The sequence below is a fragment of the Bos taurus genome, chromosome 1 (genome assembly GCF_002263795.3).
Source record: "Bos taurus isolate L1 Dominette 01449 registration number 42190680 breed Hereford chromosome 1, ARS-UCD2.0, whole genome shotgun sequence".
NCBI lineage: Eukaryota > Metazoa > Chordata > Mammalia > Artiodactyla > Bovidae > Bos > Bos taurus.
In genome coordinates, this window is record NC_037328.1 from 35,596,127 (window position 1) to 35,621,005 (window position 24,879).

At 37.9% G+C, this 24,879-nt stretch overlaps 1 long non-coding RNA gene across 1 annotated transcript; it reads right to left on the reverse strand.

Moving 5' to 3' along the window:
- Window positions 1–1,943: 1,943 nt before the first annotated feature.
- LOC132346261 (uncharacterized) lies at window positions 1,944–24,842 on the reverse strand. Its single transcript, XR_009496036.1, has 2 exons — window positions 24,418–24,842; window positions 1,944–2,090 (listed from the first exon to the last, which is right to left on the reverse strand). It is a non-coding gene; the product is annotated as an uncharacterized lncRNA (long non-coding RNA).
- Between the last annotated feature and the right edge of the window lie 37 nt (window positions 24,843–24,879).

Genomic DNA, 24,879 nt, shown 5'->3' on the forward strand with positions numbered 1-24,879 from the left:
CAGATTTCCCGCCTTAAAATGGAGATAATTTTTCTATCATATATTAGGAATTATTATTAATGTAAAACTAAAAAGACATATAAAAACATTTTGAATATAACTATTGTTTATACATTATGTTTCAAGATTTGGAGTAGGTAAAATTTTCATTTGCTTCTCTTTATGAAAATGTCTCAGGAGTCTAGATAAAGAAGAAAAACAAAGAACAAGAGGCTCATCACTCCCATAAGAAGTCACCCCTTCATCAGAAGAGGGGGAAATACCTCCTGAAACACAACGTGCTGAAAGACTCTTTCTAAAGCTCTGTTTAGAATACCATCTGGTCCCAACATGCTTCATAAAACACAGAGAGGATGATGGGGTTTGGCACATCTATAACTCTCTCCCAGAGTGAAGGAATGTTCGCTGTGATACCCGCTAATGGATGAAGGCAAAACACAGCACAGCAAGGGGGGCCCAGTCCATTCGCAATACCACCTAAATATAAATGATAAATAGCACATCAAAGGCCAGGCCTGTTTATGATCATCAGCACGCAGGCAACATCCCAAGGACCCACTGATAGGGTCTGAATAACAGATGCAAAGCAAAGCAACAGTCCTGGAAGAGTGAACAGATTGCTGGGCTGCACTACCGTAGTGAGAGCCAAAAGTAAAATGCCAAAAATTCTTGGAACAGTCAGGAATGTTGTGTTACCTGAGTTAACAGGGAGATGATACCAATACGCCCAAGTACATTTTCTGGAACTGGAATGACATTTTGGTTAGGAACAATTTTTTTTTAAATAGGTAAAGTTAATTATCCTAAAGAATTATGTTAGCTTAATCTCTTTAAGGAGGTTCTTTCTATAGAAGAATACCTCATTGTGCTAATCAGCTAATACTGTTTCACTACTCAAAACCCTCCAACTGGACACAGAGCAGATCATAACAGGATTGCCAGACTGCTTTTTATGTGTATATGTGTTTCTCATCTTATTTTATTACTTTTTGTCAGTACCTTTACAAAATGAAATTTCACTCTTTAGTAGAATTCTAGATTGCTAGCTTTCCTCAATCCTTACAGAAAATCTTCTGTCCTTCCACTCACTGTCATATCCAGGGTTAAACATATGTAGAAGCACACGTATGTGTTGGTCCACACTTGCACAGTATAGCTCAGGACAACCTAGGAAAAATTCTTACAGTCTGAGGCTATTGTGAAACTCAGGAGGAAGATGGTAAGTTTATATGTTATAGGTGGTAGAATCATTTGATGTCCCCAAAACAGTACTCTTCCATGATTTATTCTGTAATTAAAATCAAGTGAAAGGATATAATGAGAAAACTAGAATACTTGGTAGAATACCCAGATGCAGCATTGAAAGCAAGATGTAGGAAGAGGAAGGATATAGGATGATGGGATATAAGGATATAGGATATAAGAGGAAGGATATGTAATGATGCGTATCTTCACTTACAGGAAAACTCATAGAGCAAAAATTTGCTGATAAAGGAAATGCAGTGAGTTATTACTTTTTTTGTTTTTGACAATGGACAAGTAATCAAAAGAATCCAAACTATGAGAGTCAAAATGTCAGACAGCTACCTCATTAGACCTGAGTAAGGAACTGTCTTTAACAACTACATCAAGTTATTTCTTCATGAGTTGGAGAGGGCAAGAAGAAATATATTTAATTTTATTCTAACTATAAAGAACCTGATGGATGTTTGTAGTCCATTAAATGGTCTTGGGGATTTTATTAACATCTCATTTGGCTCCATTCCACTCACTTTCTCCCTCCTCTCTTTTTCTTTTCCAACTCTCCTTCGGAGATACTAACCCAAGGAAAAAGGTAATTGGGTGACAGGTCTTGCTTTAGATTCAAAGGACACTCTGAATGTTATTTGGTCAAGATAGGGTAGGTTGTTCTCAATGAAAAATAATCTCCAAAACTCAGTGACTCAACGCATCTAATGTTTATTTATTCACACAAAGTCAGCAGCAGGTCTGGACAGCCTCAGGATAGGAGTCCTCATGCAGCAACATTGATTCAGGGTACTTCCATGTTATGGACCCATCATCTTAATTTGTCTCCTTCACAATCACCACTGCAGAGAAAGACACGGGAAAATTGTTCATGAGTTCTTCACTGTGCCAGCAAAGAAGTGACAGACAACAGCCTGCCCTTATTTCATAGCCCAGAATTAGTCAGGTCCTGTCTACCTACCAGGGTGGTGCTACCACCAGGGTGCTACCACCAGGAGCTACCACCTACCAGGATGATACCGGAGAAGAGCTACCTTTTCTGTTCATGGAAGCAGAAGAGAACCAGATATTAGAAAAACCTCAAAACGGTTTATACACTATGGTTGCATGTTTTAAGACAATGATGTTGTTTTGTGAAATAACGTTTATAACCTAAAGAAGATGTGAATAAAATAAGGATTTGGCTCTTTTTCTATACTGTGAAGGACCCAAGGAAAACTTCAGAATTTTTGAGGGCAATTTGGTTAAATTTATAAATGATAACCAGAAAATTCAGACTGCACAGATGCTTTCTAAATGCAGTGGGGGCTATCAAATGACAAAAACAGTGGAAGGTAAATCAAAAAGTGTTTATTTCTTTAAAACTTATTTACCAAAATCTCTAAGAATAATTTTTGCTCTCCTCTTGTAAATTTTCTATCCACTTTTATACATGTTGCATAGACAAGGGCATACATTCTATATCATTTCTAAAATGTGTTCTCTGTTTAAACAAGCAGTTTATCTCTTGCTTCCTCACGTTCCAAAATCAACTAAATAATATTATGAATAAAATTATTTTATTATTTGCACCTGGATTTTGTATTTTATATATACTTTGTATTTTATAAACTGGTATTTATGCAACTAATAATGTCCTTATTTTCTTCTATATCAATTTAAAGTATGCTTTTGTAATGCTCTTTACATATTTTTTATAAGGCTAAATCAGCAAATATGAACCATGAGTGAATTACTACATCCTTAATCTTTACACTTTGTGTATATACAGCATAATAAACATCGTTATTGAAGTCATACCAGTCTTGGACATTTAATGTGCTAAATAATAAAAGTAAACATCCACATATTTAAGGGGCTATCTAAAGTTAAGTACTTTATCACTTAAACTTTTACAAATGAGCTGATTCTATTATAAATATGGCAAATAGCAAATTAGAGTAATACTTTGGAAGACTGCTATATTGTTTCATAGCAAAATTCATATGAAAACATATAGTTCATTAACATGAAAATATTTAGCTCATAAGATGAAAATGGTTGTGACTATTATAAAATTGAGTTCAGGAGCTTTAGTAAAGTCTCCTTCCAGAACCTATTCTATACACAAGAACTTCGTATCATTAAGCACATTTCTGTCTTAGCCAACGGTCTTGAAAATAGAGTATTAGTTCTCCTCATTTCCAATTCATTCCTGACACACTCCAGTCATTAATTGAAACTCCTCAGGCAACTGTCACCACTAACCTTCATATTTCTGTATCTACTGGACATTTTTCAGTCTTCCTCCTACAGTGATCTCATTAATTATTTCACAGTATTGATCATTTCTGACTTCTGGAAAACTACTCCGTTTTTTTCTGTGACATGTCAATTTCCTGATTCTTCTCAAAATTCCTTGGATCTTTTTTCTGATTTGTTTTCTTTGTGAACTTCTTTCTTCACTCTCTCATTATGTATTACTGATTTCTATGACTAATTTTTATTCATTGAATTTTCATATTTTAATCTACCTTTATTTTCTGGGTGATTGTATTTGCTATCATATTTTAATCAGGATTATATACTAGTAATGTTCATATCTACATATGTATAATTCTAATTCAGCACCTGGATTTTGTATTTTATATATACTTTGTATTTTATAAACTGACATATATTTCTGGACATTCTCCAGATGTTTCCTTTTAAAAGAGTTCACCTCATCTTAACTGCCAGAATTTTACATTCTGAATCTCACCTCACATATTGGCACTACTCTTCACACTGTTATGCAATGTAAATAAGTCATTCTAGATGTCTGCTCCTTATTGTACACAACAATCAATTCCTAAGGCTATATAATTATAGTTCCAAAATATTTCTCAAATCCAATATGTCTTCTTTATTCAAAGTAAGACGACCTTCGTTCTGGTCCTTATTTTTATCTTGCTTACTCCAATATCTCCTCACTAATTTCCCCAACTCCAGAATTATTTCCCTCAGATTTATTCTCTCATTATTCTACTATTGCTGTTGTTCAGTCACTAAGTCATGTCCAACTCTTTGTGACCCCATGGACTGCAGCATGCCAGTCTCCTCTGTCCTCCACTATATTCTGGAGTTTGCTCAAATTCATGTCCATTCAATTAGTCTGCCTCAATTCTAATAGTTGTTAGACAGTTCTAACTGCTGTTTCTTGACTTGCAAACAGGTTTCTCAGGAGACAGGTAAGGTGGCGTGGTACTCCCATCTCTTTAAGAATTTTCCACAGTTTGTTGTGATCCACACAGTCAAAGGCTTTAGTGTAGTCAATGAAGCAGAAGTTTTTTCTGGAACTCTCTTGCTTTCTCCATGATCCAACAAATGTTGGCAATTTGATCTCTGGTTCTTTTTCCCTTTCTAAATCTAACTTGTCCATCTGGAAGTTCTCAGTTGACATACTGCTGAAGACTAGCTTGAAGGATTTTGATAATAACCTTGCTAGTATGTGAAATGCAGGGAACATATTATAGTTTGAACATTACTTGGCATTGCCCATCTTAGGGATTGGAATGAAACCTGACATTTTCCAATGCTGTGGCCACTGCTTATTTTTCCAAATTTTCTGACAAATTGAGTGTGGCACTTTAACAGCATCATCTTTTAAGAATTTAAATAATTCAGCTACAACCCCATCACCTCCACTAGCTTTTTTTGTAGTGATGCTTCCTAAGGTCCACTTGATGTCGCACTCTAGGATGTCGGGCTCTAAGTGAATGACCCACCAACGTGGTTATCTGGGTCATTAACACCTTCATTTGCATAGTTCTGTGTATCCTTGTCACCTCTTCTTAATCTTTTCTGCTTCTGTTAGGTCCTCACCATTTCTGTCCTTTATCATGCCCATTTTTGCTTGAAATTTTCCCTTGACATTTTTCTTGAAGAGATCTCTAGTCTTTCTCAAATCTGTTGTTTTCCTCTATTTCTTTGTGTCAGGGACGTTTAACTTTAAGGAATCCAATACATTGCACTTTTCTTCCTTTGCGTGCCATTTCTCAAGGATTCTCTTTTCCTTATCAGTTCCTATTCTGGGAATGAGTAGAGCTGCACGCAGTTCTCAGGACGGAGATCATGGGAAAGGGTACCTGCTTGGATTCCTTTCAGTAACTCCCTTCAGTGACTCTTTTCAGCATTAGCGACCCTATATGTATTAGACTATCCATTTTGTTGCAACTGATGGAATTTCATTCTTTGTAATAGCTGAGTAATCATTTTACTAAAGATATATAAGCCTGCATTTCTGATAATAAAATACCCTTGCTCCACGAGAGACCTGGGTCCCCCACGTCTTTCTTTCTGTCTTCATTCTTGTCGGAGTGTGGAAACCTACCGAGCTCACTTTCTTGCCTGGGCTTTCAAGACCTCCTTGAGAGGACGCCCTGTGACTTCGTGAGCAGTACAAGTCCTGTACATGGGATTTATTGGTTTTCCACGTAACCCGAGAGATACTGCTCTCTCTCTCTTTGTCCCTCTTTCTTTCCATCAACTCTGGTCCACCAGGCCCCGGTCTGTAAAGACTGCACGTGTACCCAAACAGGGACCTGGAATTCATGGTATTCTGGACAGAGTGACTGGGACCTACTGAGGTCATGTAAGTGAGGGTTTATGGGACAAACGGCTGGAAAGCCCCACCATTTTTCTACTTTACTTCATCATTTATTTAAAGTTTAAAGACTTTCAGTTTCACACCAGCAAATAGAGGCTTATCTCCAAATGGTGGAAAACTATTTTGACAGTAATAATTGTAGTCATCTTATTCTTGCTGTTTGCTTTTTATATCTGCAACTATATAATGACTTTTATATCTAAGAGGTTTGAGGCATTTAAGTTACAAATAATTACTCAAGCTCCCATGATTGCCATAGGCTTTTCCAACTATTACTTGGGGCCCCTAGATCAAAGATCCTCAGTATGAGGATAAAGAAAATATATTGCCTCAACATGTTAGGGTCTACACCACTTTCCAACAGGAAAAAGTTACAAAATGATTTCTCCACCCCTTTCCCTGACAACCATATTCTTCTAAAAGCAGGAGGAAATGAAAGAGTTAAAGCTTAAGCAGACAGTCCAAGGCCCTATAAAGAGAAAGCAAACATTCTCACTCATGCTTTCCTTAAGCCTTGTACAACAATGTATCTTGCCAGAAAACTGACCTTTCTTTAGGTCCAGAACTAATAATTACACAGCACAATGTCTTACTCATATAAATGCTTTTCTTAGGGTCTATGTTAATGATTATAATTGTAACAAATCTTGCCTGGGAACTTGTATCTCAATACTTGCACCCCTGATTACACAGTGACAGTACATCTTGCCCAGAGACGTTGTTTAGAACCTGTTCTCCCTGACTAATCTTGCGCCAAAGTTATCTCAAAATATATGTCTTGGGAAAGGGCCTAATAAAGCCTATGCTGATTTTCTAGCTAGACTAGAAACTACTACTTCCCATAGTGTAATTAGAAACCAAATACAACTAGAGAAACCAAGAAACCAAAATACAACTAGAAAAACTGCTTACATATGAGAATGCAAATCAAGAATGTCAAAGGGCTATCACTCCAATAAGTGAGACCAGGACTGTTATCGATTACTTGAAGGCTTGCCGCAATCTAGGGTCTGAGACACATAAAATACAAATGTTAGCTAAAACAATGGCTGCTGCTTTTAAAAAGGGAAATGAAGGATACTTTGCCTATGGGGATAAGACCCATTTGAAAAAGGATTGCCCTAAGAAACATGCAAAAAAAATTAAAATTAATAAAAAATTTAAAAATAAAAAATTTCCAAAAATCTACCTTCGCTGCCATAAGGGGATACATTGGGCCAAAGACTGTCAATCTAAATATGATATGAGAGAAAACTTATTTTGAAAAACTTCAAACAGGGGACTCTCCAGGTCCCCTTCAACAAAAAAACAGGGGCAAACTCCATTTTCCCCTCAAACAATCCCTTCTAGAACACCTGCTGGACTTTTCGGACCCCTACCTCCACAAACCTTTGGCCTTTTACTTGACTAATCTAGCTTGACTTCTGAGGAAATTACTGTTCACCCTGGAATAATTGATTAAGATTATAAGGGAGAAATTCAAATTATCATGTCATCTCAGATACTATGGCAATTCAAGAAAAGAGACAAAATTGCCCAATTATTTATTTTACCTTATATTTCTATTAATTCTTCTAACGATATACACACAAATTAATTAGGAAATACAGATCAAAAACACTCTTTGTGGACATCACTGGTATCTGAATATGCCCAGCCAAATATAAATATCAAAATTAATGATAAAAGATTTTCTAATCTCCTCAATACCAGATCCAATATCACTAGTATTTCCAAACACTTATGGCCTAAATCTTGGCCTGTACAGAAAATTTCTTACTAAATTAAAGAAATTTCTCAAACCAAAATACAAGAAGTCTATTGAAACATTCAAATTTACCCTTGTGAAAGACCAGAAGGCCAGCCTACAACATTACAACCTTATGTGATAGATGCACCCCTTAATCTAATAATAAGGTATTTACTTATACTATCAGTTAGTTCAGTTCATTCGCTCAGTCGTGTCTGACTCTTTGCAACCCCATGAATCGCAGCATGCCAGGCCTCCCTGTCCATCACCAACTCCTGGAGTTCACTCAGACTCATGTCTATGGAGTCAGTGATGCCATCCAGCCATCTCATCCTCTGTCGTCCCCTTCTCCTCCTGCCCCCAATCCCTCCCAGCATCAGAGTCTTTTCCAATGAGTCAACTCTTCGCATGAGGTGGCCAAAGTACTGGAGTTTCAGCTTTAGCATCATTCCTTCCAAAGAAATCCCAGGGCTGATCTCCTTTAGAATGGACTGGTTGGATCTCCTTGCAGTCCAAGGGACTCTCAAGAGTCTTCGCCAACACCACAGTTCAAAAGCATCAATTCTTCGGCACTCAGCCTTATTCACAGTCCAACTCTCACATCCATACATGACCACTGGAAAAACCATAGCCTTGACTAGACGGACCTTTGTTGGCAAAGTAATGTCTCTGCTTTTGAATATGCTATCTAGATTGGTCATAACTTTCCTTCCAAGAAGTAACTGTCTTTTAATTTCATGGCTGCAGTCACCATCTGCAGTGATTTTGGAGCCCAAAAAAACAAAGTCTGACACTGTTTCCTCAACTATTTCCCATGAAGTGATGCAACCAGATGCCATGATCTTCGTTTTCTGAATGTTGAGCCTTCAGCCAACTTTTTCACTCTCCTCTTTCACTTTTATCAAGAGGCTTTTTAGTTCCTCTTCACTTTCTGCCATAAGGGTGGTGTCATCTGCATATCTGAGGTTATTGATCTTTCTCCCAGCAATCTTGATTCCAGCTTGTGTTTCTTCCAGTCCAGCATTTCTCATGATGTACTCTGCATAGAAGTTAAATAAGCAGGGTGACAATATACAGCCTTGACGTACTCCTTTTCCTATTTGGAACCAGTCTGTTGTTCCATGTCCAGTTTTAACTGTTGCTTCCCAACCTGTATATAGGTTTCTCAAGAGGCAGTTCAGGTGGTCTGGTATGCCCATCTCTTTAAGAATTTTCCACCATTTATTGTGATCCACACAGTCAAAGGCTTTGGCATAGTCAATAAAGCAGAAATAGATGTTTTTCTGGAAGTCTCTTGCTTTTTCGATGATCCAGCAGATGTTGGCAATTGGATCTCTGGTTCCTCTGCCTTTTCTAAAACCAACTTGAACATTTGGAAGTTCATGGTTCATGTATTGCTGAAGCCTGTCTTGGAGAATGTTGAGCATTACTTAACTAGTGTGTGAGATGAGTGCAATTGTGCGGTAGTTTGAGCATTCTTTGGCATTGCCTTTCTTTGGGATTGCAATGAAAACTGACCTTTTCCAGTCCTGTGACCACTGCTGAGTTTTCCAAATTTGCCTGCATACTGAGTGCAGCACTTTTACAGCATCATCTTTGAGGATTTGAAATAGCTCAACTGGAATTCCGTCATCCCCACTAGCTTTGTTCGTAGTGATGCTTTCTAAGGCCCACTTGACTTCACATTTCAGGATGTCTGGCTCTAGGTGAGTTACCACACTATCATGATTATCTTGGTCATGAAGATCTTTTCTGTACAGTTCTTCTGGGTATTCTTGCCACCTCTTCTTAATGTCTTCTGCTTCTGTTAGGTCCATACCATTTCTGTCCTTTATTGAGCCCATCTTTGCATGAAATGTTCCCTTGGTATCTCTAATTTTCTTGAAGAAATCTCTAGTCTTTCCCATTCTGTTGTTTTCCTCTATTTCTTTGTATTGATCGCGGAGGAAGGCTTTCTTATCTCTCCTTGCTATTCTTTGCAACTGTGCATTCAGATGCTTATATCTTTCCTTTTCTCCTTTGATTTTCACTTCTCTTCTTTTTACAGCTAATACAAAATATTTTACAACAGCAATTTTTTACACAAATTAGCCTTGATTTACCTCTAAAATTATCCATACTCCCCTCTCTCCATTCCCCCATAGGACTTCTTGCCCAACCTTAACACCTAATAAAATAGATCTATACACATTTTAGAGGGACAAAATCACTTACACCCTATCTTGATTTAATCGTTTTATTTGTTACCAGTAGAAGAAATAGAACTAAGACATTAATTGGCTCTGATCCTCATAAAATTGTTATATATATTAATAAATCTCAATTTGAAAATGCATTACAAACCTCTATTGATTTCCAATAGCCTTTCTAAAATATTTTGGAGAAATTTCATTTCATTATCCTTCTGACAAGCTCTAAAATTTCTTCAAAAATACTGAATTTATTATCTCCCACATTGTCAGCTCACAACCTATACCTCAAGCTGATGTTTTCTATAGATGGGACCCAAGACGCCAAAGCCTCATTCTGCTCTCTTAAAGAATATAAAAATTTTTATACTAAATTTCATTCTGCTCAACAATATGAATTATATGCTCGCATTGAAGTTATTTACTTACATCCTACCCCATTAATATAGTCTCTGATTCCTTATATTTAGTTTTTGTATTAAAAAATATAGAAACCTCCACTATAAACTCCAATCAACCTGCTATTCAACAACTTTTTTTTGAACTGCAATCTATTATTAGAAAATGCACTTCTCCCATTTATATTACTCATATTTGAATACATTCTTGCCTTCCCGGCCCTATGACTCATGGTAATGAACAAGCTGATAAACTTGTTTCCTTTGCTACTCCCAAAAAACAACTTGCTTTATTACACAATAATGCTGGCTCCTTACTCCATATGTAAAAAATTCCATACCGCCAAGCTAAAGAAATCATTAATAATTGCTCTACTTGTAAACCCTTACAACTTTGACCCATTGCAGAAGGTACCAATCCTCGAAGATTACAACCTAACAAGTTATGGCAAATGGATGTGACTCATTGCCCTGAATTCGCTCCATCTTCTTTCTTACATGTCTGTATCGACACAAACTCTTCTTTTATCTGGGCCACACCTCTTCAAGGTGAAACTACACAACACGTTATAAATCATTTACTAACTTGTTTTGCTATAATGGGAACTCCTAGTTCTATAAAAACAGACAATGGCCCTGCCATACTTCTAGACAATTCAAACAAATTTTACAATCTTTTTCTATTAAACATATTACAGACATTCCTTACAATCCACAAGCACAGGACATAATTAAACGAGCACATCACACACTTAAACTACAAATGAAAAAATAAAAAAAGGGGGAATACATAGGAACACTTCTATCTTCCTTATCCAGAGCAGACTTTACTAGATTCCAACACAATATAACCTATATGCAGGTCAGGAAGCAACAGTTAGAACTAGATATGGAGCAACAGACTGGTTCCAAACAGGTAAAGGAGTACGTCAAGGCTGTATATTGTCACCCTGCTTATTTAACTTCTATGCAGAGTACATCATGAGAAATGCTGGACTGGAAGAAGCACAAGCTGGAATCAATTTTGCTGGGAGAAAGATCAATAACCTCAGATATGCAGATGACACCACCCTTATGGCAGAAAGTGAAGAGGAACTAAAAAGCCTCTTGATGAAAGTGAAAGAGGAGAGTGAAAAAGTTGGCTGAAGGCTCAACATTCAGAAAACGAAGATCATGGCATCTGGTTGCATCACTTCATGGGAAATAGATGGGGAAACAGTGGGAACAGTGTCAGACTTTATTTTGGGGGGTCCAAAATCACTGCAGATGGTGACTGCAGCCATGAAATTAAAAGACGCTTACTCCTTGGAAGGAAAGTTATGACCAACCTAGATAGCATATTCAAAAGCAGAGACATCACTTTGCCAACAAAGGTCCATCTAGTCAAGGCTATGGTTTTTCCAGTGGTCATGTATGGATGTGAGAGTTGGACTGTTAAGAAAGCTGAGTGCTGAGGAATTGATGCTTTTGAACTGTGGTGTTGGAGAAGACTCTTGAGAGTCCCTTGGACTGCAAGGAGATCCAACCAGTCCATTCTAAAGGAGATCAGCCCTGGGATTTCTTTGGAAGGAATGATGCTAAAGCTGAAACTCCAATACTTTGGCCACCTCATGCAAAGAGTTGACTCATTGGAGAAGACTCAAATGCTGGGAGGGATTGGGGGCAGGAGGAGAAGGGGACGACAGAGGATAAGATGGCTGGATGGTATCATCAACTCGATGGACATGAGTTTGAGTGAATTCTGGGAGTTGGTGATGGACAGGGAGGCCTGGCGTGCTGCAATTCATGGGGTCTCAAAGAGTCAGACACAACTGAGTGACTGAACTGAACTGAACTGACTGAACACAATATATTCTTTAATCCTATAACTATTGTTAATACAGCTTTATTTGTTTTAAATTTATTAAACTTACCACAAAAAAAAAATTTTTACAAAAGCATAAAAACATTTCAAGGCATTGAAGGATACTTCCCCTCCTCTGCCCATTTGGTATCAAGACGGGTTGACTAAACAATGGAAATCTGGAAAATTAATATTACAGAGAAAGAGGTAAGCTTGTATTTCTCCAGATGAATCCAATGAACTCACTTGGCTTCCTCTTTGGAAGATCCACCCCAGGGGAGCCACCAGTGTTCAAGATAGAGAAGAAACAGTGAAATCCCCAGGAGAAGGAGATTCCAGTACAAGCAGTGGCGGCTTTAAAATTTCCAAAAAACACCACGCTCAACATCATCAACCTTATAATCTCCTTACTTGGGGACAGATAAAAATTCTTACTAATCAAGCTGAAAATCTGGTTTCTCAACAGGGAATGCCTCGGAATCCAGAAAATACTTTTGTTGCTATGCTTGCTTTGCTTGCTTTTGCTTCCCCTGCTCAAGCTAAATTAATGAATCATACTTACTGGGCTTATATACCCAAACCCTCTTTACTACAGGTTGTAGAATGGACAGAGAGAGGACCAATCGTATCTACCAATGACTCAATACATATACCTCCTCCTTGGAGCCTGGAGGGGCCCTCACACCCTGAGGAAGAAGGAAGGATTTCATAAAGATTTCATTTCATAATTCACTAATTAATATTTTTCTAGGTTATGAAATCCTTCCTTTATGCACAGGCCCAGCAGAATTATGGATAAACGTTAGCCAACAAACTTGGGCCTTCGACCTGCCTCCAAAAAAGGACTTTCGGACATTGCTTAGATTATTTACTGCCTTTTCTTTTTATGAGAACCATATCAACACTACTAAAACTCTAGGAAAAGGACAAGAAACATTATGCAAAGGGTTTACTTATAAAAAGTTTAAATATACTCATGTTCGTTGAGACAGATGTCAAGTCAAATCAGGAAAATGATTGTTTGTGGCCAATTACACCATTGTCCATTGGGGACCCCATGGTACGTGGTTGTCTGACTGTTCAGATGGTATTAACAGCACTGTATGTCATTATGCTACTCAAGTAGCATAGAAGATTACCAATATTATGATGGAACATTACCATGACAAAGGACTTCTTGGCTGGCTTGACAGTGAAATGGCACCCCCTCAGCCTGAAATTGTCCTCAATAAATGGATTGGGCCTGAACAATGGGACATTTGGAAGCCTGCTGCGAGCACCAAAGAACTTGTAACTTGGACTGGATATTTCACAAAGACTAATCATGGTTCTAGTCATTATTCCTTTCATTATAATCATTTGTATTTCATACAAGCTTGTGTTCCCCTTCCTTTTGTTGTAGCTATAGAAAACTTGCAATTTAATAAGACTTTACATTCTATAATGTGTATAAATTGCAAACTATATACTTGTGTTAACTCCCCCATGTCTATAAAAAATGAATCCCTTCTGATTCTTCAATCTCGACATAACCTATGGTTGCCAATAGATCTCCAACGACCCTGGGAGGAAGATCCCATGACCGGACTTGTTTCCCAGTTACTTACTAAATTACTTCTACCATCTAAACGATTCATTGCATTGTTAATTCTTGGCATTTTGGGATTGATAGCCATTTGCACTACTGCTGCTGTTGCCAGCATTTCTGTACAAACCTCAATTCAAAACACACAATTTTATCCAAAATTGGACTAAAGATGTTCATATTATGTGGACCACTCAGGCTCAGATAAATGAGGAAGTTCAAGATAAAATACAGAAAATAAAAATAGCCACCAATGGGTTGGAGATCAATTAATAGATTTACAAAAATAAGTTATACTAAAATGAGACTGAGATTCTACTTAATTTTATATTACCCCTGTTCAGTTTAACTATAGTGCCTACAATTGGAAATAAATCAAATTTTATTTGCAAGACTTACATGATAATGCTTCCTTAAATGTACAATTATTACAAAAAGAAATCTTTGAAGCTTTCTCTAAGAGTCTACCCTCTTCCAACAATCTGGAAACCTTAGCTGAACAACTAGCTGATTAATTATCCAGGACAGACCCTCAAAGATGGTTGCAAAGCATTATACATAGTATTGGATCTGAAATTGTAATGCTAATAATTGTCCTAATGGTTATATGTGTATTGTACCGATGCCTTTCAACTAAAATTGTTCAAACTAAACAAACTCATTCGGTCAGGACCTTTTTCACTAAAGTATCTATAGTTACCCCCAATTATGAAAAAATAAAAAAGAGGGGACTGTCAGGGACATTTAACTTTAAGGAATCCAGTATGTTGCACTTTTCTTCCTTCGTGTGCCATTTCTCAAGGATTCTCTTTTCCTTATCAGTTCCTATTCTGGGAATGAGTAGAGCTGCACGCAGTTCTCAGGACGAAGATCATGGGAAAGGGTACCTGCTTGGATTCCTTTCAGTAACTCCCTTCAGTGACTCTTTTCAGTGTCAGCGACCTTGTATGTATTAGACTATCCATTTTGTTGCAACTGATGGAATTTCATTCTTTGTAATAGGTGAGTAATCATTTTACTAAAGATATATAAGCCTGCATTTCTGATAATAAAATACCCTTGCTCCACGAGAGACCTGCGTCCCCCACGTCCTTTTTTCTGTCTCCATTCTCGTCGGAGTGTGGAAACCTACCAAGCTCACTTTCTCTCCCGGGCTTTCAAGACCTCCTTGAGAGGATGCCCTGTGACTTTGTGAGCGGTACAAGTCCTGTGCATGGGCTTTATTGGTTTTCAACATAACCCGAGAGATACTGCTCTCTCTCTCTCTCCTTTTCCCTCTTTCTTTTCATTGACTCCAGTCCACCAGGCCCCGGTCTGTAAAGAAGACCACACTTTGCATTGTTCGTTTAAGAAGGCCTTTTTATCTCTCTTTACTGTTCTTTGGAACTCTACATTCAGTTGAGTATATCTTTCCCTTTCTTCTCTGCCTTTCGCTTCTTTTTTTCTTCTCAGTTATTTATATTACTCTGCCTGAAACATCCTTCCCCTGGTTCTTTCCAAATTCTTTTCCATTGACTAGTACTCTTCCATTAAGATTCAGCTAGATTATTCCCTGTCAGGGAAATTTTTCTGAATCACCTTTGTGTACACACAGGAAATCCTGTGTACATCAGTTCTTTTTATATATTCATTCCTCCAGTTCTCATGATGCTTACTTCTTCGTATTTAACATTTTTTTTAAAAAAACTATATCTCTCCTTTTCACTCAATTTATAACTCCTTGAGGGCAGAAATCTTTAGAGTGCTAGTACTTAGAACAGTATCATTCCAGTCTAGGTATTCAGAAAGTGTTAGTTGAACTGAAATAGCATCATTTCCAGCTTTTCTATTTTTGTTTCACCTCACTGTCTCTTTACTAATAAGTCTTTTGTTTCTTTATTCTTTCCCCTGAAGTGCTTCATTAACACTTTTTCATTTTTACTTAAAGGAAGGAAGAAAACACACTAGAACTCATAGAAATCTGGCATTTATCTGGTGGTAGCCATACCTACAATTTTATCAACTTCCGCTAGCCCATAGGTAAAAATGAGGCCAGTAGGTATGAAATGTTGTAGAGAAAGAATAAGAAAGATCAGACCGGGTAGAAATAGTAGCACAGAAATAGTGAAGAAATTAAAATTAAATGTGCTTAATTAATAGGAGAAATGGAGGCTAGGTCCAAATCCACAGTATTTAATTTTATAATGCATTTCCCCATACATGCTATTATTTTGATAATAGATTTTTTTTTTCTCTAGGTATAAAATGTTGCCCTCCTCCTAAGATTAAAATTGGCCAATCCTATCTGCATGTCAACTACAGATTCTACTGTGTCCATTGTCCTGGGTCTTTTCATACCCGTTAGGAATTGAAAATTTTCATTTTTCTCTATGAGGACATAAAAATTCATGAGATATACTAACAGGAAAAATATATTTTATTTCTTTGAGGTTGTTTTCACTCCTCTTAGCCCTTTGTCTAAGTGCCTGCCTACCAATTTCCAATCAAGACCAACCTAGACAGCTTATTAAAAAGTGAGATATTACTTTGCCAACAAAGATCCATCTCATCAAAGCTATGGTTTTTCCAGTGGTTGGGATGTGAGAGTTGGACTATAAGGAAAGCTGAGCACCGAAGAATTGATGCTTTTGAACGATGGTGTTGGAGAAGACTCTTGAGAGTCCCTTACTGCAAGGAGATACAACCAGTCCATCCTAAAGGAAATAAGTCCTGAATATTCATTGGAAGAACTGATGCTGAAGCTGAAACTCCAATACTTTGACCACCTGATGCAAAGAGCTGACTCATTTGAAAAGACCCTGATGCTTGGAAAGATTGAAGGCAGGAGGAGAAGGGGTCTACAGAGGATGAGATGGTTGAATAGCATCGCCGACTCAGTGGACATGTTTGAGTAAACTCTAGGAGTTGGTGATGGACAGGGAAGCTTGGAATGCTGCAGTCCATGGGGTCGCAAAGAGTCGGACATGGCTGAGCAACTGAACTGAACTGCTGATAGTATGTCCTTTCTTTTAAAATGGTAATTAAGGTCTCATTTTGTCTGCAAATCTCCTTGGTGATTTATGGGCTTCCCTCATAGATCAGTTGGTAAAGAATTCACCTGCAATGTAGGAGACCCCGGCTCGATTCCTGGGTTGGGAAGATCCGCTGGTGAAGGGATAGGCTACCCACCCCAGTATTATTGGACTTCTCTTGTGGCTCAGCTGATAAAGAATCTGCCTGCAATGTGGGAGACCTGGGTTTCCTCCCTGGGTTGAGAAGATCCCCTGGAGAAGGGAAAGGCTACCCACTCCAGTATTCTAGCCTGGAGAATTCCATGGACTGCATAGTCCATGGGTCTCAAAGAGTTGGACACGACTGAGCGACTTTCCCTTCCCTTCCCTTGGTGATTTATATTTCAATGGCAATTATATCCGTAGCTCACCAGAGCTCTCAATACCAATACCAGGTTAATGTATTATTTCTTTTGCAAATCAACTATAGTGAATATATAGCTAAATATTTATTACAACAAATGGTGTATAATTCTAGATTAAACAATAAAATATTCAAAATAATACAGCTTTATTCATGACATATTGATAAGTACATTGAAGCAATCGATATTCTATCTGTAGATATGGAATTTACACCTTCCACAAGATTCAAAACTGATCCAAAACATGCAACATATTTCTTTGACCAAGAAAAAGAGAAAGATATTCTTAGAGAAATATTGCTTGAGAGTAATAAGAAATATTTATAAGATGGTATGTTACTCATAAAACTCTAAAAATAATATTTAGTAATGTTCCATACAAGTTTTTTTCTGGATATCATGCTCAAATATTATTACCACTCCTCAGATACTCAGTCCTGTGTATTCACATTTTATTTTATGAAGAAGGCTAACAGATGGAGCTGCTACTTTGTCCTATATTTTCTGGCTACCTCTTGATTTCACAAGAGGTAGCCAGAAAATATAGAGTGGAAAGATGCTTTTCTATACTCCCACTCAATGGTGGTAAAATGCCAAAGTAAAAAAAAAAAAAAAGCAATTCAAAAATGTTAACTTCTTCAATTCAAGCCCCATTTACCAAACGACTAACTTCACTTTTGGAGAACAAAATGGCTACCCACTCCAGTATTCTTGCCAGGATAATCTCATGGACAGAGGAGCCTGGTGGGCCACACTCCATGGGAGTCACAAAGAGTCGAACACAACTGAGCAACTAAAGAGCAACAACTTCATTTTGTTGCTACTCTTTAACTTTCTTTATCCCTGTTTACAAATATTATCTGATCAGGTCAGAAACTAAACAAAATTTCCAAAATATCTGCTCTGCAGACTCTCTCCTGTTTTGTTTTCATCTAACATTGATTATTTAATGCTCTAAATGAGAAGAGTCTGTTTTTTTTCTTCTGACTTGATGTTAGTGGTTATCTTACAGTTGGCTTCAGTTTTAACTTAAGTCTTTATTAAAATTGTCTTAATTTCGCAAGTACAAATTTCAAAATATAAAACATAATTTAATTATTAAGTTTTCCTCTTTGTGAGAATACAGTATAATAACCATCTTTACTGTCATGCCATTCTTGGGAAATTCATTTACGGAATGAAAATGATAGAACTAACTATTGGTAAGTAACTATTCCCAAGTGGAATAGTGTATCATTTAAATCACTGTGTGTGATACATATGAAGATACAAATGTCAATATCTTTAAAAAGCAAAAATAAACATTTCACTTAAGAATATTTAAATAATTAATTGCATTGTTAAAAAAATAAACATAAGTAACAGTACCAATAAATGCAAAGTTTTATTTTAGTGTAGTTTTTAACAATATAAGTAAAATAAAAATTACTTTGTAGGTAGCTAAGTGCACAAAATAATGAAATGAAATGTTCAAGATAAAAACAAGATATATAAAAAGATTAAAACAGATAAAAAGTAGAAAAGAGTTAATATCATACACCTGCTGCGTTACCTAAAATAAGGAAAGAGTAGACTAACAATTTAAATTATAGCAGTGCTTTAATTACAGAAGTTCCTTTCTGCCTGAATAAGTAATATTCTATCATAATGTAATCATTTTAGAACCCATAAGTCAACTCTTTTCTCAAAGAGTTTGTCTCCTTCCAGTTCAAGTTTTCTCGTTCCTATAAGGGTGGCCTTTGTTCCTATGACCCAAGTTGGTGGTTTCTGGATCTTCAAAGTAAGAGAGAACAAGGGAAGAAAAAACTGCCAGTTATGTGCGGCTTCCTTTTAAAGAAGGTTCCTACTAGAGTCTGTTACACAGAGAGAAGTAAGTCAGAAAGAGAAAAGTATCATATGTTAATGCATATATATATAGAATCTAGAAATGCAGGACTGACAAACCGATTTACAGGGAAGAAATGGAGACGTAGATGTAGAGAAAGGACTTGTGGAACAGCAAAGGAAAGAGACGGTAATCGAGAAAGTAGCTTTGACATATATACACTATCACGTGTAAAACAGCTAGTGGGAAGCTGCTATACAACACAGGGAGTCCAGCCTGGGGCTCTGTGACAACCTAGAGGGGTGGGATGGGGGGGGGTGGGAGGAAGCTCAAGAGGAGCGGGTTATATATATATAATTATGGCTGATTCACATTGCTGTACAGTAGAAACCAACACAACATTGTAAAGCAATTATCCTCTAATTTTAAAAAAAGTTTTTTAATTAAAATTAAATAAAGAAGGTTCCCAGAGATACCACATAAAACTTCTCTTTCAATCCTAACAGCTAGAAGTCTGTCACATGGTCTGCTCTGGAGACGAAAGGAAGCTAAACATGGTGTCTTTACACTGGTGTCCATGACCTCAGATACAAACCACTAATCTCTAATACCCGTGAAGAGGAAAGAAGGAATATTGGACATAATTTTTAAAGTTTATATTCTAGAATCTTCTCTCAGGCAATTTTTAACATTTCATGTTTCAGAAACTACGGAGCTAAAGAAAACATTTATCAAAATTACAGTTAAGAAATGTTTTCACCAAGGCAAAGAAGCTTTTGAAATGCACAGTTATATTCTGTGTGACAAACATCATGCTGTTTATTATTTGGTAAATGTATTGCTTGATATGTATTATACAGAAAACTTTAATGGAAAATCAACTTGGATGTTGATTAATGAAGTTTTCATCATTAAACATCTTGGGAGGGGCACCCTTTAGGAACATGAGATTAAGGTACCATGCTGTACCTTAATTTTGTGAAGTTAAAGATAATATAGGAGAATAAATTCATCATTTTCAATTGGACATCAATTAGCAAAAGACTGCCTCATAGTCATTGGGGAATATTTAAGCTTCATTTATGAGTTCCGTAAAACATGAGTTTCACTGTGTTCGTGTTAGTACTTTTTGTGACCATTTTGTTCAAGTGAAACATAGAGATATTCAACAATTTCACAATAACAGCAACTCTCACTTTTTAAGATTAAACTTGTTTTGTCTTCATAGGCATTGTTCATGAACTATTTATATTTGTTTTACAGAGAGAAACCTGAGACTCAGCTCTGTTAAATCACCTAATAATAGATTGTAAGACTTAAAATTATGAACTGATGGACTCTAAAGTTTTTTTCCATATTGTTGCTTTCAGGAGATATAAGGTGCTTTCACAATTTTTTCAGGCCTCTTCAACACTAGAGACAGAACAAACTTTAATGACAAGGATCATTTTAACAACCTATCTTGTCTAATTTGGTGCGTGTGTAATGGGGATTCAGTTCAGTTCAGTCACTCAGTCGTGATTACATCTTTCCAAATACATTAATGAGTTTTTTTCATTCGCAGCTTTTAGCTGTTTGATTGAGATATTACTGATAGACAAAGAACTGTACAGACTTAAGTGTACAAATTGATGAGTTTGGACATATGCTAACAGCTATGATGCAACACCACTGTCTAGATAATTCATATCCTACACCTCTGTTTCCTTGTGTTCCTTTGTGTTCTGTTTGTCTTCGTGGTAAAGATATATAACATTAAGATAGATCTTCCTTCAAATACATAACTGAAATTTTATGCTCATTGGCTCATTAAACACTAATGATAGCTCACAGTAAATGGTGTCAGATTCATGATCTCCAAAGAAGAGAATTAACTTTGGGACCAGAGATGAGGCTTGATCACACAGAGCTTTTGTGTAGCAGAATTTTGTGCTGTGTGCTGCCCTTAGTCAGTCTTGTCTGACTCTTTGCGACCCCAGAGACTGTAGTGCACCAGGCTCTTCTGTCCATGGGGATTCTCCAGTCAAGAATACTGGAGTGGGTAGCCTATCTCTTCTCGAGGGCATCTTCCTGACCCAGGAATCAAGCCAGGGTCTCCCGCATTGCTGGCAGATTCTTTACCAGCTGAGCTATGAGGTAAGCAGAGTTTTTAAAAAGTATAAAGGGGACATAGAAAGCTTCTGACATAGATATCAGAAGTGTTCCACCTACTAGTCTTATCAGTTCAGTTCAGTTGCTCAGTCATGTCGGACTCTTTGCAACCCCATGAACCACAGCACGCCAGGCCTCCCTGTCCATCACCAACTCCCGGAGTTCACCCAAACCCAGGTCCATTGAGTCCGTGATGCCATCCAACCATCTCATCCTCTGTCATCCCAGTCTCCTCCTGGCATCTTCCCAGCATCAGGGTCTTTTCAAATGAGTCAGCTCTCTGCAGCAGGTGGCCAAAGTATTGGAGTTTCACCTTCAACATCAGTCCTTCCAATGAACACTCAGGATTGATCTCCTTTAGGATGGACTGGGTGGATCACCTTGCAGTCCAAATGACTCTCAAGAGTCTTCTCCAACACCATGGTTCAAAGGCATCAGTTCTTCGGTGCTAAGCTTTCTTTATAGTCCCACTCTCACATCCATATATGATGGCTGGAAAAACCATAACCTTGACTAGAAGGACATTTGTTGACGAAGTAATGTCTCTGCTTTTTAATATGCTGTCTAGGTTGGTCATAACTTCCCTTCCAAGGAGTAAGTGTCTTCTAATTTCATGGCAGCAATCACCATCTGCAGTGATTTTGGAGCCCAAAAAAATAAAGTCAGCCACTGTTGCCACTGTTTACTCATTTATTTGCCATGAACTGATGGGACTGGATGCCATGATCTTAGTTTTGTGAATGTTGAATTTTAAGCCAACTTTTTCACTCTCTTCTTTCACTTTAATCAAGAGGCTCTTTAGTTCTTCTTCACTTTCTGCCATAAGGGTGGTGTCATCTGTGTATCTGAGGTTACTGATATTTCTCCCGGCAACCTTGATTTCAGCTTGTGCTTCTTCTAGCTCAGCCTTTCTAATGATGTACTCTGCATATAAGTTAAATAATCAGGGTGACAATATACAGCCTTGACATACTCCTTTACCTATTTGGAACCCGTCTGTTGTTCCATATCGTTATAACTGTTGCTTCCTGACCTGCATACAGGTTTCTCAAGAGGCAGGTCTGGAAGTCTGATATTCCCATCTCTTGAATTTTCCACAGTTTGTTGTGATCCACACAGTCAAAGACTTTGGCATAGTCAATAAAGCAGAAATAGATGCTTTTCTGTAACTCTCTTGCTTTTTCAATGAACCAGCAGATGTTGGCAATTTGATCTCTGGTTCCTCTGCCTTTTCTAAAACCAGCTTGAATATCTTGAAGTTCATGGTTCATGTATAGCTGAAGCCTGGCTTGGAGAATTTTGAGCATTTCTTTACTAGCGTGTGAGATGAGTGCAATTATGCAGTAGATTGGGAATTCTTTTGTGTAGCCTTTCTTTGGGATTGAAGTGAAAACTGAGCATTTCCAGTCCTGTGGCCATTGCTGAGTTTTCCAAATTTGCTGACATATTGTGTGCAGTACTTTCACAGCATCATCTTTCAGGATTTGAAATAGCTCAACTGGAATTCCATCACCTCCTCTAGCTTTGTTCGTAGTGATGGTTCTTAAGGCCCACTTGACTTCACATTCCAGGATGTCTGGCTCTAGGTGAGTGATCACACCATCGTGATTATCTGGGTCCTGAAGATCTTTTTTGTACATTTCTGTGTATTCTTGCCACCTTTTCTTAATATCTTCTGCTTCTGTCAGGTCCATACCATTTCTGTCCTTTATTGAGTCCATCTTTCCATGAAATGTTCCCTTGGTATCTCTAATTTTCTTGAGGAGATCTCCAGTCTTTCCCATTCTATTATTTTCCTCTATTTCTTTGCATCGATCTCTGAGGAAATCTTTCTTATCTCTCCTTGCTATTCTTTGGAACTCTGCATTCAAATGAGTATATCTTTCCTTTTCTCCTTTGCTTTTTGCTTCTCTTCTTTTCACAGCTACTTGTAAGGCTTCCTCAGACAGCCATTTTGCTGTTTCGCATTTCTTTTCCATGGGAATGATCTTGATCCCTGTCTCCTGTACAATGTCACAAACCTCCATCCGTAGTTAATCAGGCACTCTGTCTATCAGATCTAGGCCCTTAAATCTATTTCTCACTTCCACTGTATAATCATAAGGGATTTAATTTGGATCATACCTGAATGGTCTAGTGGTTTTCCCTACTTTCTTCAATTTAAGTCTGAATTTGGCAATAAGGAGTTCAGGATCTGAGCCACAGTCAGCTCCCAGTCTTGTTTTTGCTGAATGTATAGAGCTTCTGCATCTTTGGCTGCAAAGAAATAATCAATCTGATTTCGGTGTTGGTCATCTGGTGATGTCCATGTGTAGAGTCTTCTCTTGTGTCGCTGGAATAGGGTGTTTGCTATGACCAGTGCATTCTCTTGGCAAAACTCTATCAGCCTTTGCCCTGCTTCATTCTGTACTCCAAGGCCAAATTTGCCTGTTACTCCAGGTATCTCTTGACTTCCTACTTTTGTATTCCAGTCCCCTATAGTGAAAAGGACATCTTTTTGGGGGTGTTAGTTGTAGATGGTCTTGTAGGTCTTCATAAAACCATTCAGCTTCTTCAGCGTTACTGGTCAGGGCATAGACTTGGATTACCATGATATTGAATTGTTTGCCTTGGAAACGAACAGAGATCATTCTGTTGTTTTTGAGATTGCATCAAAGTACTGAATTTCAGACTCTTGTTGACTGTGATGGCTACTCCATTTCTTCTAAGTGATTCCTGCCCACAGTAGTAGATATAATGGTAATCTGAATTAAATTGACCCATTGCAGTTCATTTTAGTTCGCTGATTCCTAGAATATTGATGTTTACTCTTGCCATCTCCTGTTTGACTACTTCCAATTTGCCTTGATTCATAGACCTAACATTCCAGGTTCCTATGCAATATTGCTCTTTACAACTTCAGACCTTACTTCTATCACCAGTACATCCACAACTGGGTGTTGTTTTTGCTTTGGTTCCATCCCTTCATTCTTTCTGGAGTTATTTCTCCACTGATCTCCAGTAGCATATTAGGCACCTACCAACCTGGGGTGTTCATCTTTCAGTGTCTTATCTTTTTGCATTTTCATACTGTTCAGGGGGTTCTCAAGGCAAGAATACTGAAGTGGTTTGCCATTTCCTTCTCCAGTGGACCACAGTCTGTAAGACCTCTCCACCATGACCCATCCATCTTGAGTGGCCCCACATGGCATGGCTTAGTTTCATTGCGTTAGACAAGACTGTGGTCCGTGTGATCAGATTGGCTAGTAGTCTGTGACTGTGGTTTTAGTTTGTCTGCCCTCTGATGCCCTCTCTTAGCACCTACCATCTTACTCAGGTTTCTCTTACCTTAGACGTGGGGTATCTCTTCATGGCTGCTCCATAAAAGCAAAGCCACAGCTCCTTACCTTGGATGTGGGGTATCTCCTCACAGCCTCCGTTCCTGACCCTGGACATGGGGAGTCTCTTCGCTGCTCCTTCGCCATACAGCTGCTGCTCCTGCACTGTGCAGCCACCACTCCTAGTCTTATCAAGGCTTTATATATTTTTCCAATTAGTTACTAACAATAGAAAGGTCTTACCAGACCCATTCCCACAACATATGTAACAAGATTAGTCAGAAGGTTCCTGTTAAGAAGAAGAAAGATGTCCCAAGCAAGATACAGTGTTATTATGTAACCATTCAGTTCAGTTCAGTTCAGTGGCTCAGTCCTGTCAGACTCTTTGTGACCCCATGAACCGCAGCACGTCAGGCCTCCCTGTCCATCACCAACTCCCAGAGTTCACCCAAACCCATGTCCATTGAGTCAGTGATGCCATCCAACAATCTCATCCTCTGTCATTCCCTTCTCTTCCTGCTCTCAATCTTT